The sequence below is a fragment of the Rhinatrema bivittatum genome, chromosome 16, assembly GCF_901001135.1.
Source record: "Rhinatrema bivittatum chromosome 16, aRhiBiv1.1, whole genome shotgun sequence".
In the NCBI taxonomy this organism is placed as follows: domain Eukaryota; kingdom Metazoa; phylum Chordata; class Amphibia; order Gymnophiona; family Rhinatrematidae; genus Rhinatrema; species Rhinatrema bivittatum.
The window spans coordinates 35,807,393-35,820,854 of NC_042630.1; the positions used below are offsets into that span (position 1 = coordinate 35,807,393).

The 13,462-nt window shown below is 47.2% G+C and overlaps 1 protein-coding gene across 3 annotated transcripts in view; it reads right to left on the reverse strand.

Moving 5' to 3' along the window:
* The window catches only part of VANGL2 (VANGL planar cell polarity protein 2), a 60,728-nt gene that overhangs the window by 24,809 nt on the left and 22,457 nt on the right, over positions 1-13,462 (reverse strand). For 2 of the 3 annotated variants that reach the window (XM_029581076.1, XM_029581074.1), the window contains exon 2: positions 9,383-9,604. The gene's annotated coding sequence lies outside the window, so the exon portion shown is untranslated. Of the gene's footprint in view, positions 1-9,382; positions 9,605-10,774; positions 10,889-13,462 lie in introns of those variants that run through there. The other variant, XM_029581075.1, reaches the window with a different exon arrangement.

Consider the following 13,462-nt stretch of genomic DNA (forward strand, 5'->3'; position numbering starts at 1 on the left):
GGACTGGTTAAGATGGAAGTCTGTCACCATCTTAAGCAGGAACTTAGGATGCATACGCAAGTCCAACCTGTCATGATAAAACTTAGTGTAAGGTGGATAAGTCACTAAGGCCTGGAGCTCGCTGACCATGCTCGCTGAGGTGACCGCCATAAGAAATATGACCTTCCAGGTCAAGTACGTCAGGTCACAGGGATGCAGCGGCTCAAAAGGAGCTTTCATCAACTGAACGGTTTTAGGAGAGGCTTCAATTGAAGCAGGCCCTGGATGAAGCATACAACTATAGGCTGGACAGAGATAGGTGTACCATCTACACATTGGTGGTATGTGCCAACTGCGCTGAGATGAACACTAATGGAGTTGGTTTTTAAACCAGCTTCCGATAGGTGTAGAAGGTAATCAAGCAGTTTTTGTGTGAGGCAGGAGAAAGGATCTAGGGCCTTCTGCTCATATCACACAGAAAACCTCCTCCAGTCCATAGGACTTTCTAGTGGAAGGCTTTCTATAGCCACAAGGATCTGAGACACATCTTCTGAGAGATTGAGGGGTTGCTAAATTAACCTCTCATCATCCAGGCTGTGAGCGACAGGGCCTGGAGGTGGGGATGTCGCAACCTGCAACGATCTGTTCAGCTTGGAGAAGAGACGGCTGAGGGGGGATATGATAGAGGTCTTTAATGAGCAGATGTGACTCTTATTTACACTTTCGAATAATAGAAGGACTAGGGGGCATTCCATGAAGTTAGCAAGTAGCACATTTAAGACTAATCGGAGAAAATTCTTTTTCACTCAACGCACAAAGCTCTGGAATTTGGTGCCAGAGGATGTGGTTAGTGCAGTTGGTGTAGCTGGGTTCAAAAAAAGGTTAGGATAAGTTCTTGGAGGAGAAGTCCATTAATGGCTATTAATCAAGTTTACTTAGGGAATAGCCACTGCTATTAATTGCATCAGTAGCATGGGATCTTCTTAGTGTTTGGATAATTGCCAGGTTCTTTGGCCTGGTTTGGCCTCTGTTGGAAACAGGATGCTGGGCTTGATGGATCCTTGGTCTGACCCAGCATGGCAATTTCTTATGTTCTTGCATCTTGAGATCTGGGGAAGTCCCCAGACTGATCGGTTTCCAGCTGAACAACTCCCAAAGGAGTGGAAACCAGACCTGTCTCAGCCAATAAGGGCTATGAGGATCTTAGTCCCCTTGTCCTAACGAAGCGTCAAGAGAGTCTTCGCCACTAAGGGAATCTGAAGATACGCGTACGGAAGACACTCGCCCCAATGTCCAAGTCTGGTTTGTTGTCTGACCTGTATAGGGAGTAGAGCTGAGGCACCTTCCTGTTGCAAGGGGACACGAACAGATTTATGTCCGGGCTTCCCCAGAGGCGGAATATACGATTCACTACCCCCTGGTCCCGGGACCACTTGTGAGGTCTGAAGGCTCCACTCAGTCTGTCCGCTACCAATTTCTCCGTCCCAGCCTGGTACAGGGGCCTAAGCACCACCCCGTGGGACAGGGCCCCATGATCCGATATGGACTGCTTCCTGACACTGAAGGTACATTCCTGTGCCTCCTTGCTTGTTGACATACCACATGGTTACCTGGTTGTCAGTTTGGATCAGGACAACTTTGGACAGCCGATCTCTGAAAGCCCAGAGCGCATACCGGATCGCCCAAAGCTCCAGGAAGTTGATTTGACAAGAGTGTTCCTCAGCAGACCAGAGACCCTGGGTGCTAAGCCCATCTACATGAGCTCCCCATCAGAGGGTGGACGTATCCCCAGTTAGGATATTTTGGGTAGAGGGACTTCGAAAAGAAATCCCCCATTCCAGATTTGAAAGTACACACCATCAGGACAATGAGTCCCAGAGAGATGGGGTGACTCAGATGAGATACTGAAGGATCTGAGTGGCCTAGCACCACTGTGACCTCAGGATCCATTGGGTCTGCATATGTGTAAAAGTGCCAAGAGAGCAACATGGATGGCTGCTACAATATGGTCCAACAGCCTCAGCATGTGCCAGGCTGACACATTCTGGCTGTGCTGCAATGTTAGTCAAGTTGACGGTCCTCTGACGAGGCAGGAAGGCCTTGACCTGAGCAGTGTCTAGCAGGACTCCTATGAAGTCCAATTGAAGTGACAGGCTGAGATGGGACTTCAGGTAGTTGATAACGAACCCTAGTGACTCCATGCGCAAGGACCTAGCGGCCCCCGAGATGTGCTCTTGACCAGCCAAACATCTAGATACGGGAAAACATGTACTCCTAGCCTGTGGAGGTGCACCGTCACCATGACAAGGCATTTTGTGAAGACCTGTGGGGCTGGCGCTAGCCAGAATGACAACACCCGGTTCTGGATGTGCTGTTTTGCCACCATAAAATCAGAGATAATTCCTGAGACCAGGGAAGATCTCGAAATGAGTGTATGCATCCTTTACGTGGAGAGAGCATAGCCAGTCCCCTTTTTGCAAAAAGGGGGAGCAAGGTGCCCAGGGAAACCATCTTAAACTTTTCTTTTCTTAGAAACTTGTTCAAGGCCCTTAGATCTAGGATGGGACAGAGTCCTCCTGTTCTCTTTGGAATCAGAAAGTACCTGGAGTACAAGTCCCCACCCTCTTTACCCTGGTGGTATGGGCTTGACCGCTCTGGCCGTTAAGAGGGAGGAGAGCTCCACTAGTATCTCCTGATGCGCTACTGTCCCCCAAAACAGGCCTGGAGGGCAATTTAGCGGAATATTCAATTGGTATTGCTGACAGACAATGGACAGAATCTACTGATCCAAGATTATACTGGGCCACTGGTTCGCAAAGAACCGCAGCCTTCCTCTGTCTGGAGGGTCCATCGTCTCAGGTATGGGCAACTGATGCACACTCCCTACAACCCAGTCAAAACCCTATCACCAGAGTTGAGCAAGGAGCCAGCTGGGGCCTGAGGGCTCTCTACTGCCTGGGACGGCCACAGGAGTCCTGATGGTGTTGACAGGAGCAAGACTGAGGATACTATTTCCTTTAGCAAGAGAACGACTTCCTTGGCGCCAGTCTTGCTGGCCTCCTAGAAGAGGATGGGTCTGGAGTATTGGCAGTGGGTTGTAGGAGGGTTTCATGGTGGTCTTGAAGTTGGGCCACAGCATCCCTGAAGAGATTATTTCCAGTACATGGCATGTTAGCAAGTCATTCCTGTATCTCTGATCGGAGATCTGAGGTCCACAGCCATGTATTCTGCAGGCGCTGATTCCCGCTGCAAAAACTCTCGATATCATCTCGAAAACATTGTAGGCTGCATGGACCTCGCGTTTTCTGCACTCCAGGTCCTTAAGCACTAGCAACAGGAGGGTGTCCTTCTGCAGTTGAGGTAGTTGCTCAGCCATCTCCTGCTTCCAGATGTCCCGCGAGTACTAGCCCATTGAGAAAGATATGTAGCTATGCAGGAAATGAGCATGATGCCTTGAAACACCTTCCTCCCAAGAGCCTCTTTCATTGCCCCCCCGTCCTTCCCGGAGGGCACAGAGAAATGAATCAGAGTGTTTAGCCCTCTTAAGGGCAGATTAAACCACCACCAACTTGTGGGGCAGCTGACCCATATCGAATCCAGCAGCCTTCTGGATGAGGTAGACTGTCTGCCTTCTTATTAACGGGAGGGACTGTGAGGAGGTGTTCCCATATCTTCAGCAGCAACTCCTTAAAGATCTCATGTATCGGGACCACCACAATTTCCTTAAGAGGCTCCATGAACTGAAGAATCTCATGCATTTTGTGTCTGGCATCCTCCTCCATCAATAACTGAAACGGCTTCTACTATCACCTTCACAAAACCTGCGAAAGTCAAGTCCTCAGGAGAAGACTTCTGTTGCTTCTCTGGAGGAGAAGGTTCTGAAGGAAGTGTCATCCCCCCAGGAGTCACAGGGTTCCTCATATTCACTGTAAGTCACAGAGGATGTGTCCCTAGGTTCTCAGCCTTTGTCCAGAGGTGCAGGCACCAGTAGAAGTGGATAGGGGCAGCAGGCCTTGGTAGTGCTTCTTCCTCCTCGGAACTGGCAATGACCACCATATTGGTAGGGGGAGATCTCAGTGCCCCGCCGGGAATCAATGCTGTCCCAGGAACCGGCATCAGCTGGGTTAGTAATGGACCAATGAGTACACTGAGCTTCTCCAGAAGCAGTACGAGAACAGTCGGCACCGGGTCTGCTGCCAACGGTGCCTGCAGCATTTGATAGACTGCTAGCTGGACTCAATGCCACACCTCCTCCGTTAATGCCAATGCCAACACAGACTGGGAGGAAGGAAGGGCGGCCAGATCCTCTTCGGACCCATGAAGTGGATTGGTGACTGGCATCAGGACTGGTGGAGACCATCGCGGATCCCCAGCATCGATAGAGGATTGGCAGTCCTCGCCGCAGAATCACTTCAGGGGCATCGCGGCAAAAGCCAGTGCATCCCAGTGCATCGATGGGTACCGGTGCTGATGCTTCTTCAGCTTCCCTAGATGCTCAATCCAGTCTTTCCCTGAATCAGAGGCTGACAAGGAACCCAATGTCCTCGGCCTGGAGGAGAGACAATGGTCAGTCTCTGGCGCCTGTCTGCCAACAGCATCAATGGAACCTACAGTCCCACCGATTTCGATGACTCTGTGTCCATCGGTCCTTAAGAACATAAGAAATTGCCATGCTGGGTCAGACCAAGGGTCCATCAAGCCCAGCATCCTGTTTCCAACAGAGGCCAAACCAGGCCACAAGAACCTGGCAATTACCCAAACACTAAGAAGATCCCATGCCACTGATGCAATTAATAGAAGTGGCTATTCCCTAAGTAAACTTGATTAATAGCAGTTAATGGACTTCACCAAGAACTTATCCAAACCTTTTTTGAACCCAGCTACACTAACCGCATCCTCTGGCAACAAATTCCAGAGCTTAACTGTGCGTTGAGTGAAAAAGAATTTTCTCCAATTAGTCTTAAATGTGCTACTTGCTAACTTCATGGAATGCCCCCTATTATCTGAAAGTGTAAATAACCGATTAACATCTACTCATTCAGGACCTCTCATAATCTTAAAGACCTCAATCATAGCCCCCCCTCAGCCGTCTCTTCTCCAAGCTGAACAGCCCTAACCTCTTTAGTCTTTCCTCATAGGGGAGCTGTTCCAGCCCCTTTATCATTTTGGTTGCCCTTCTCCATCGCAACTATATATCTTTTTTGAGATGCAGTGACCAGAATTGAACACAGTATTGAAGAAAGGGGCACGAACCGAAACAATGGTGGTGGGACGTTTATGGCCGACGGGCACCAATGCACTGCCGCCACGGGGTAATCGACCGCAAAAGGAAATTTACCCGAATTACTGAAAACCCTGACTAGAAGCACTACGGGAATGGCAAGGAGACCCGGCGATGAAATAGCACAGAAAAACAACACAAAAAACGCAAGAAAGAGGAAAGTTTTCCACAAGGCCAAAAATAGCTAGACGTGAGCTGAGCTCACTCACACCATGAGGCGTACAGCTCCGCAGAAAAAAAAAAAGAGACTGGACAGGGACCCCCGCATGGACACCTGGTATAGACATGCTGGGCATCCTCAGTGTACCTAGTCAAAGTTCTAGAAACTTTGGTGTAAGTTTTCTGCATTGGGCTGCATCTGATGCCGACACCCATATGTGAGGACTAACATCCTGCCGTCCTCTGAGAAATATTCTTACCCGGACCGGGTGAAGCAGAAATCAGGTTTGATTCTCGGATCTGTATAAATCTATTCCCCCCTCCCCTCCCCCCCATACACACACTGTTTGGAAATGGATCTGAATTTGTCAGCACTGCTTTGCACATCCTGAGCCATAACACAGAATTAGATGAGAGCTTGGAGGGCAAGCGGGAGAAAGAAAAAAAAAAAAAAGTGTTTGTAAGGAAGACAGGCCCTGTGGAAACCTGGGGAATTACAGGGAGAACTAAAAGCATTAACATTAAGTCCGGTTTCAAAATTTCATACAAAGAATAAAAACCAAAACAAACAATCTCTATTTCATTTGCAAAGAGAAAATTTGAGGTGTCTAATCTGCCCTCCTGTGAGTCTCCTCCTACCCAAGCAAAATGATGTGCCGATGTGCTGTCAAAAGAAGCAGGTACCAATGCCATCTCGATATACTCCCGTATGAACACAGCACAGACAGCTGAAGAGACCCTCAGGAAAGGAGACAGCAGCACCCAGAGACAGACATCCAAAGCATGCATACAGCACAGACAGCAGCACCCAGAGACAGACATCCAAAGCATGCATACAGCACAGACAGCTGAAGAGACCCTCAGGAAAGGAGACAGCAGCACCCAGAGACAGACATCCAAAGCATGCATACAGCACAGACAGCAGCACCCAGAGACAGACATCCAAAGCATGCATACAGCACAGACAGCTGAAGAGACCCTCAGGAAAGGAGACAGCAGCACCCAGAGACAGACATCCAAAGCATGCATACAGCACAGACAGCAGCACCCAGAGACAGACATCCAAAGCATGCATACAGCACAGACAGCTGAAGAGACCCTCAGGAAAGGAGACAGCAGCACCCAGAGACAGACATCCAAAGCATGCATACAGCACAGACAGCAGCACCCAGAGACAGACATCCAAAGCATGCATACAGCACAGACAGCTGAAGAGACCTTCAGGAAAGGAGACAGCAGCACCCAGAGACAGACATCCAAAGCATGCATACAGCACAGACAGCAGCACCCAGAGACAGACATCCAAAGCATGCATACAGCACAGACAGCTGAAGAGACCCTCAGGAAAGGAGACAGCAGCACCCAGAGACAGACATCCAAAGCATGCATACAGCACAGACAGCAGCACCCAGAGACAGACATCCAAAGCATGCATACAGCACAGACAGGCAAAGCGAGACTTCAGGGGAGATTTTCATAAAACAAAAGGGCATCCTCTCCAACACCAAATATGGCAAAACATTTAGATAAAAACTGAACCGCAGCCATAAACAAGCCCAGAGAAAGAGGGAGAGCGTGCGCTAAGAAACGTGGAGTTTGGAGGGTGTTTTTCTTTTTTTTTTGGCTTAAGTGCTTAATTGCAGCAATTTCACGTTTTAAGCCGCTGATACACCCAGAGCACACACACATGGCGGCAGAGAAAGAATTTAGCCCAAGACGGGCCTGTTCTCCCCCCTGACTCTCTTCCATTAAAAAAATAAATATAGCACTGGGAAAACAATTTCTACTCTGTCTGTGGTCTTAGCCCCAACTGATTGTTGTCTCTTAACTTTCCCTATGTCCTTTCATGAGGCATTGTGGGTAAGGAAAGAAGGGGTAGGCCGTGTCAGGTTACCAAGGCAACAGCATCCAGGTCATTAAAATAAAGCAGTGAAAATGTCGTATTCTGGACTTCTCCCATCATTGGGTTGGGAAGGGAGTTGTTATAAGGACAGAGAAATGGGTTTTTTTTGGGGGGGGAGGCAGGTTTGTCCCAGATGCCGGATTTTCACCTATTTATCACCATAGAAACAAAGGCCCCCATGGTTGCCTAGGAGATGGCAGCCGGGCCTAGGAGCATGCTTTCTCCCCCCCCCCCCTCCGGCATTCAGGAGGAGTTGAAAGCTTGAGGAGAATGAGAAGAGAGGGAGCGAGAGAAGAGAGAGGAAGAAAAGGACAGCAGGCCTCTCTCTTCCCCCTGTTCTTGGGCCTTTTGTTCCGAAGATGGGATCAGATTTCTCCAGAAAGGTATAAACTAAGGGCCTTTGCCTATGTAAAAATATAAACATATATATATACACACACACACACACACATAACACATTACTGAGACCAGCTCATCTCTGCACAAACTGCAAACCCTCCCCCCCCCCCCAGTCAGTCAGGGCTTTTGATTTCATTTTTGTAGGAGGTTTATTACCCTCCCCCCCCCCCAAAAAAAACCTAAAAAAAAAAATCATGTTCCGTCATTCAGGTTTTCACTCCAAGGCTGAAAGCCAAAAGGGATTGGTTTCTATGCTGCCAAGGCTGCTCCCTTTATCCCTGAAACAAACACGAGGAAGGAGAGAAGAGAGGAGGGGAAAAAAACACAAAACAAAACACACACACACAAGCACAACAGGCAACACAAGGGTATCCCTCCCCTCCATTTATTCCATGTGTCAAAATATCAACTTCATAAAATAACTCACTTTTATGAGTTCCTGTTCTCCCTACAGGGTCCACCTGTCTTCAAAAACGAGAGGACCCCCCCCCTTCTATTTAACAAGTTTTCACTGATTCACCAGCACTCAAGTCTTAACCTCTCTGTCCCCCCCTCCGATTTAAAAGATTAAATTTCCTGATTAATAACACTCAGCTTCAGCAGAATTAGTCTGTCAGGCTTCGGGATTTTAGAATAAGTTGCCCCTCTTTTAAAAATAAAATAAAATAAAACCCACCGTACAAGATAAATTGGTTTGTCCAGATCACACAGAGAGCGAGTGGGAGGGCAGGATTAGAAGCCTCAAGGTCACAGCTCGCTGCTCTAAAGCACAGGGCTGCACCTGCTTCCACCTAAGACTTCCTCGGCCATTTGTGCTCCAGCCTGCACCCCGATACCTGCATTGTATGGTGGGAGGGGGAATTTGCCCACAATATATTCAGCGATTTAGCTCTCGCCTTTTCATTGTTAGGCTCCAAGAGAGAGTTACCTGCAGGCACTGGAGGCATTTTCCAGTCCCCAGGGGGGGGGCTCATAATCTAAGTCGGTACCCGAGGCAACGGAGGGCAAAGTAACTTGCCCAAGGTCACAGAGAGCAGCAGTTGCCGATTTGAACCTTGGCCTGCTGCTTTAACCACTAGACTACTGCACCACAAAATGTGCCAGTGGCGCTTTCAAGCCAACTGGGTGCACGGTGCCTCCCAACATCTACTGATTTATTACAAAAAGCAACCCGGGAAGTCCATGTGCACAGGCGTTAATCAAACCAGCGAGGTTTTTGAACATCAAAAAGGTGCCACGTCTGTGGCATTCCGGCAAACGCATCCATGGAACAGCCATTTCTGGTGTGGGAACCCTATAACCCCCAACATTTCGGATTCACCAACTTGCTCTTCCCCCCCCCCCCCCCAAGCGAGGCAGACATGCAGACTGTTAAGATGTTTCCACACAATAAATGTATTAAATCTTTCTGTGCTCACTGGAGGGGCAGCTTTCCCAACTTTTATTGAAAATGGAAGTACCATGCCACATGGAAAAGCCATTCCCCCCCGCCCCTTCTCCCACACCTCAAAATGGAATGCTCCACATGCATCTATGGTACTGTACAGTAAAAATTTGAAGGGGGGGTTCACAAGGGGGCGCTGTCAGTCAACCTGTGAACCTGACTGGCTAAGACCATGCCCCACCATTCCCCAAGTGGAAGGTCAAGGACTGGAACTCACCGAGTGGGGAGACAGGGAGAGACGTCAGGGGGTGGGGGAGGGGGGGGGAAGGCTGGTCCCCTGCGTCCGTCCGGTCAGTCTTCGAGACCCTCTAGCATCTTGATCATCCTGGAAGGAGTCCCTGCCTGGCGCAAAACTCGCTCCCCTCTCCTCGAAATCCCGCGGGGCTCAGCATTGAGCACTCTGTAACCGAAGCCTGGGCGTCAGTGTCTCACCAGGAAGCTTGAAAAGACAAAAAGGAAAGAAAAAAAAAAATAAATACAAACCCTTTTCATTTTCTAGTAGCCTGGCAAGTCTTTTGCCATTCGAGTGCACTGTAACAGCTTAGCAGCTCATCACTACCCTCTTCCAGCCAACGTGAAGCCTGCACAGAGGGACCCAGATAGCCAAAAATTCTAACGCAAGCGGCAGAAGTAAAAAAAAAAACAAAAAAACATAAAAACACAGCAGGAAGAATTTTTTTTTTTTTTTAGTCATCCTCCTCCTGCCTTTTTCCTCCGCTTGCTGATCCCAGAACTGCAAGGACAAAAGCAGCCCCTAGCATCCCAGCCTTCTTTCAAAGCATCCCAAGATCAGAACAATTAATGATGATGGGATGATAAAGAATAAAAAAAGAACCAGCCTCCCATCCCCTTACAGAACTCTCTTCGGCACGGAATTCCTTCCAGGCTCCCAGGTGGCGACTGGATCAGCTCTCATCAATCAGCAGCTTCCAAAGCCCCCAAGTACGCAGCAACGTTAATGACATCGCTCTCTCTTTCCAATCCTAACAGGACAACCCCCCTTTTCTCTTCCTAAAAGTCACCAAGATGAAAAAGGTCCCTGGGAAGTAAGAATGTGCAAGCAATAAAGTAGCAAATCTTGCAACGTTCGCTTTAAAAAAAAAAAAAAAAAGTCTACACATTCAGAAAAAGCACTCAACACAAGGATTCAAGAACTTTCCCACTGAAATCCTACAACAAAAATTAGATTTGAAAGACGCAGATATTTACCGTGAAAGGTAAAACCCTGGTTTTTACTTGCAAATTCATTTTGAGGACTTCTGTGCTTGCTGCCTTTGGAATAAAGACATCTGACTATATGAATACAAGGTGATTCGATTCCCTTTATTACTTCCCCACAATATCTCAAAGTACTCTGAATTCTAAACACTCACTGATTTAATCAACTACGTGATTTTCTGCTCGAATTTTCCAGGAAATTTTTCCCTGTTTCTCCGGTCCCCCAGGCCCCAGCTGGGAAATGCTGCTTGGTGCTAATAAAAATGGACATCTGAAGTTGGCCAACGCTGGCTTTTTCTCCATGCCGGAGCAGCAAGGTCAGGCAAACTCAAGCGAGAGGCTTGGCCCGCCTCACCGAGCCAGACCCCGGGTGCCTCCTGTTTTCTATTACCTCTCGGTGCTCCTGACACCACAGCCATCAGCAAGAGATTCAGTCGTTACGGCACGGCACACAGAGGGTCCGAAACCTCCAAAGTTTTCACTAACAATTTGGAACGAAGCACACAACACAAAGGCACGTTTTGACGTCCTATAAGTGAGCGAAAGTCAAGACTAAAGAGATGTCAGACAATTGTAATTTTGCATAGATTCAAACCCGAGATCATGACTTCCCTTCCCCCCCCCCCCACCAACCTTTAGTCCCGATCCCATGTGCTGAATTTCAGCCAAATTTTTTCAGTGCTTTCCAAGTTGCTCCATGAGCAAGAGTAGACTGACTGACACACCATGTACAACGCACTCTCTCGCTCTAGTCAAACGTGCCTTAAACAAAAAAAAAAAAAAAAGTTTAAAACCCAACTTAAAAATAATGGTTAATAAGAATGGATCTTTTTAAAGATTTTTGGTCCCAAGTTCAATGATCCTTCAAAAATCAGGCTGATGCATCACAATTATACAATCCTGACACTTCCAGTAACATTTCCTCTCATTTAACACCAGTCTGTAAAATGTTTTACTCCTGTAGCTAAAAGTGTCTCACTTGATTAAAAAAAAAAAAAAAAATGTAATTAAGTATCCCTCCCAATAGAGATAGTTATTTTATCAGAAAATGTTACTAAAAATGTAACAAAATTGGTAAAACTTGCTATTTAAGAAGTAATTGGTTAATCAAATTAATTTCTATTAGCATAACATAAAACGGGTTTAGATTGTGGGATAAGGTTTTGCAATAGGACCGACAAATGAGCCATTATTTTGTTAAAAATCAATCAGTGGGTAAAACAAAGCAAACACTTAAGATCCTCCTTTGCTACTTTAGACCCCATTTAAAGTCTGGGGGGGTGGGATGCTCTATTTAAATTCATAATGGTGAAAGCAAGAAAACTAGGAGTGCTGCTGCTGGACTGATCAGAGCCCCTCCCCTACAGGAGTCACATGGATACTCGTAAAGCCTGAATACAGCATGGATAGCTGAACAGAGGATCTTCACCAGAGCCCTGTACAGGCCTCTCACGGATACATGTAAAGCCTGAGGGGAGGGGGGGGGGGGGGAGAGGAATAAAGTACTCTCATAGGATTTCACTTTTTTCCCCCCACAGGGTACTTTTTTCCCCTTGTGGAAACCACCACAAGGCAGAGTATTAAAAACCCTGTAATAAGCGTGCTGTCGACTTCCCCGGTATAACCCCCGCCCCCCCACACACACCCCTAAGAACCACTTACGTTTCCCATGGGTAAAAAGCACAGACCTAAGAGGACCAAGATGGTACCATCTTAGAGGACGTGTATCTTGGTTAGTTTCCATGTTATCATGACTTCCAAACGTAAGGGTAGAGTTCAGGTTGTTCTCCCTGAAGCCTCCTATCTCTCAGGGCAACAGCTTATTACCAATTACATGTCCCAGCTGAGTGCACTTTAAGGAGCTGAGGAGCCCTTTGTGATCCATGGTGAGGAAGTGTCCTTAAGCCCATTAGATCTATGACCACCACTGGCAGAGAGATTCAGTTCATTGGGCAGCTTCCCAGCACCTAATGAGGACATCTCTGGAGCATCTGTCCTGGAAGGGGCTTGCTCAATGACTACGATGGAACAGCAAGCCATGGTCTTGACGAAAGGCCATGGTGGGGGGGGAAGAGATTGGTTTTGTCTTCTCTTCCTTTGAACTCTAGAAGCATGGAGAACGTCATGGGTTCTTAATTTTATGGAGTGTCCTGGCAGGATCAGCAAACTCCTTGCAGTGAGTCTCATTTGATGTCAGCAAGGCCTGCGGTTGTAACCTTGGATTCTTTGAGAACTTATGGCTGGCTTCAGGATCGCTCTCTAAATGCCCTGTTCTCCAAAGACTGATACACTGACTTCTAAATTTTAAAACGATGGATTCTAACCATGGAAGCCAAATTTCTGCTACAAAAAGATTAAAGTTTCAATTACTGAATCAGATGGTAAGAATATTTAGGTCTTCGATTCTGCTACTGTAAAGCACTGGAAGATAGAATATCTTGAAAACTACACTAGACCTTGAAACCTTAAGTATTCTAAAGTCTCCCCAAAGTGACGGGGAGAATCCATACTTTACTTTCAAACCTCAAGAAAAAATATTTAATTTTCGGGTCTGAGCAATTTCCCCTCAATTAAACTGTATTTTGCCAACAAATACGCGAGCGGTGCCTCAACAAGTCAATGGCCCACCTTCTTCAGTTATGCACAATTTAACCGATTCCCTTGAGAATTCAAGCCCAGAAAGTTAAGAGCGTAGCACTTTGCTCGTTTCTTTTGTTCCTGCTCAGGTTTTAAGTAATGTCATGAGAAAGTATTTTAGGCATTTTTCCTCTATTTTATGGTCAGGTAGTACGGATCTTTCCTGATCTAGCTTGCGAAACACCCGAAAGAAGGAAAGGCTTTCTTCCTTGAAGGCAAGAGGCCCATTTCCCTAGGCTGTTCCGTTTTGCTTTGTTATCCCTGTAAATGTATTATTAGGTATAATGGTGTTTCATTTTCTTTCCTCCTGAGCAGATGAAGGCATTTTTAAGATGCAAAAAGCCGCCTACCATCATCTCCAAATAACTCCTTGATTGGGCATTCTTCTTTGCGCTCTGCTTCTGCTATCCCCCTTCCTAATGCGGTGTGATTTCCTATGTGC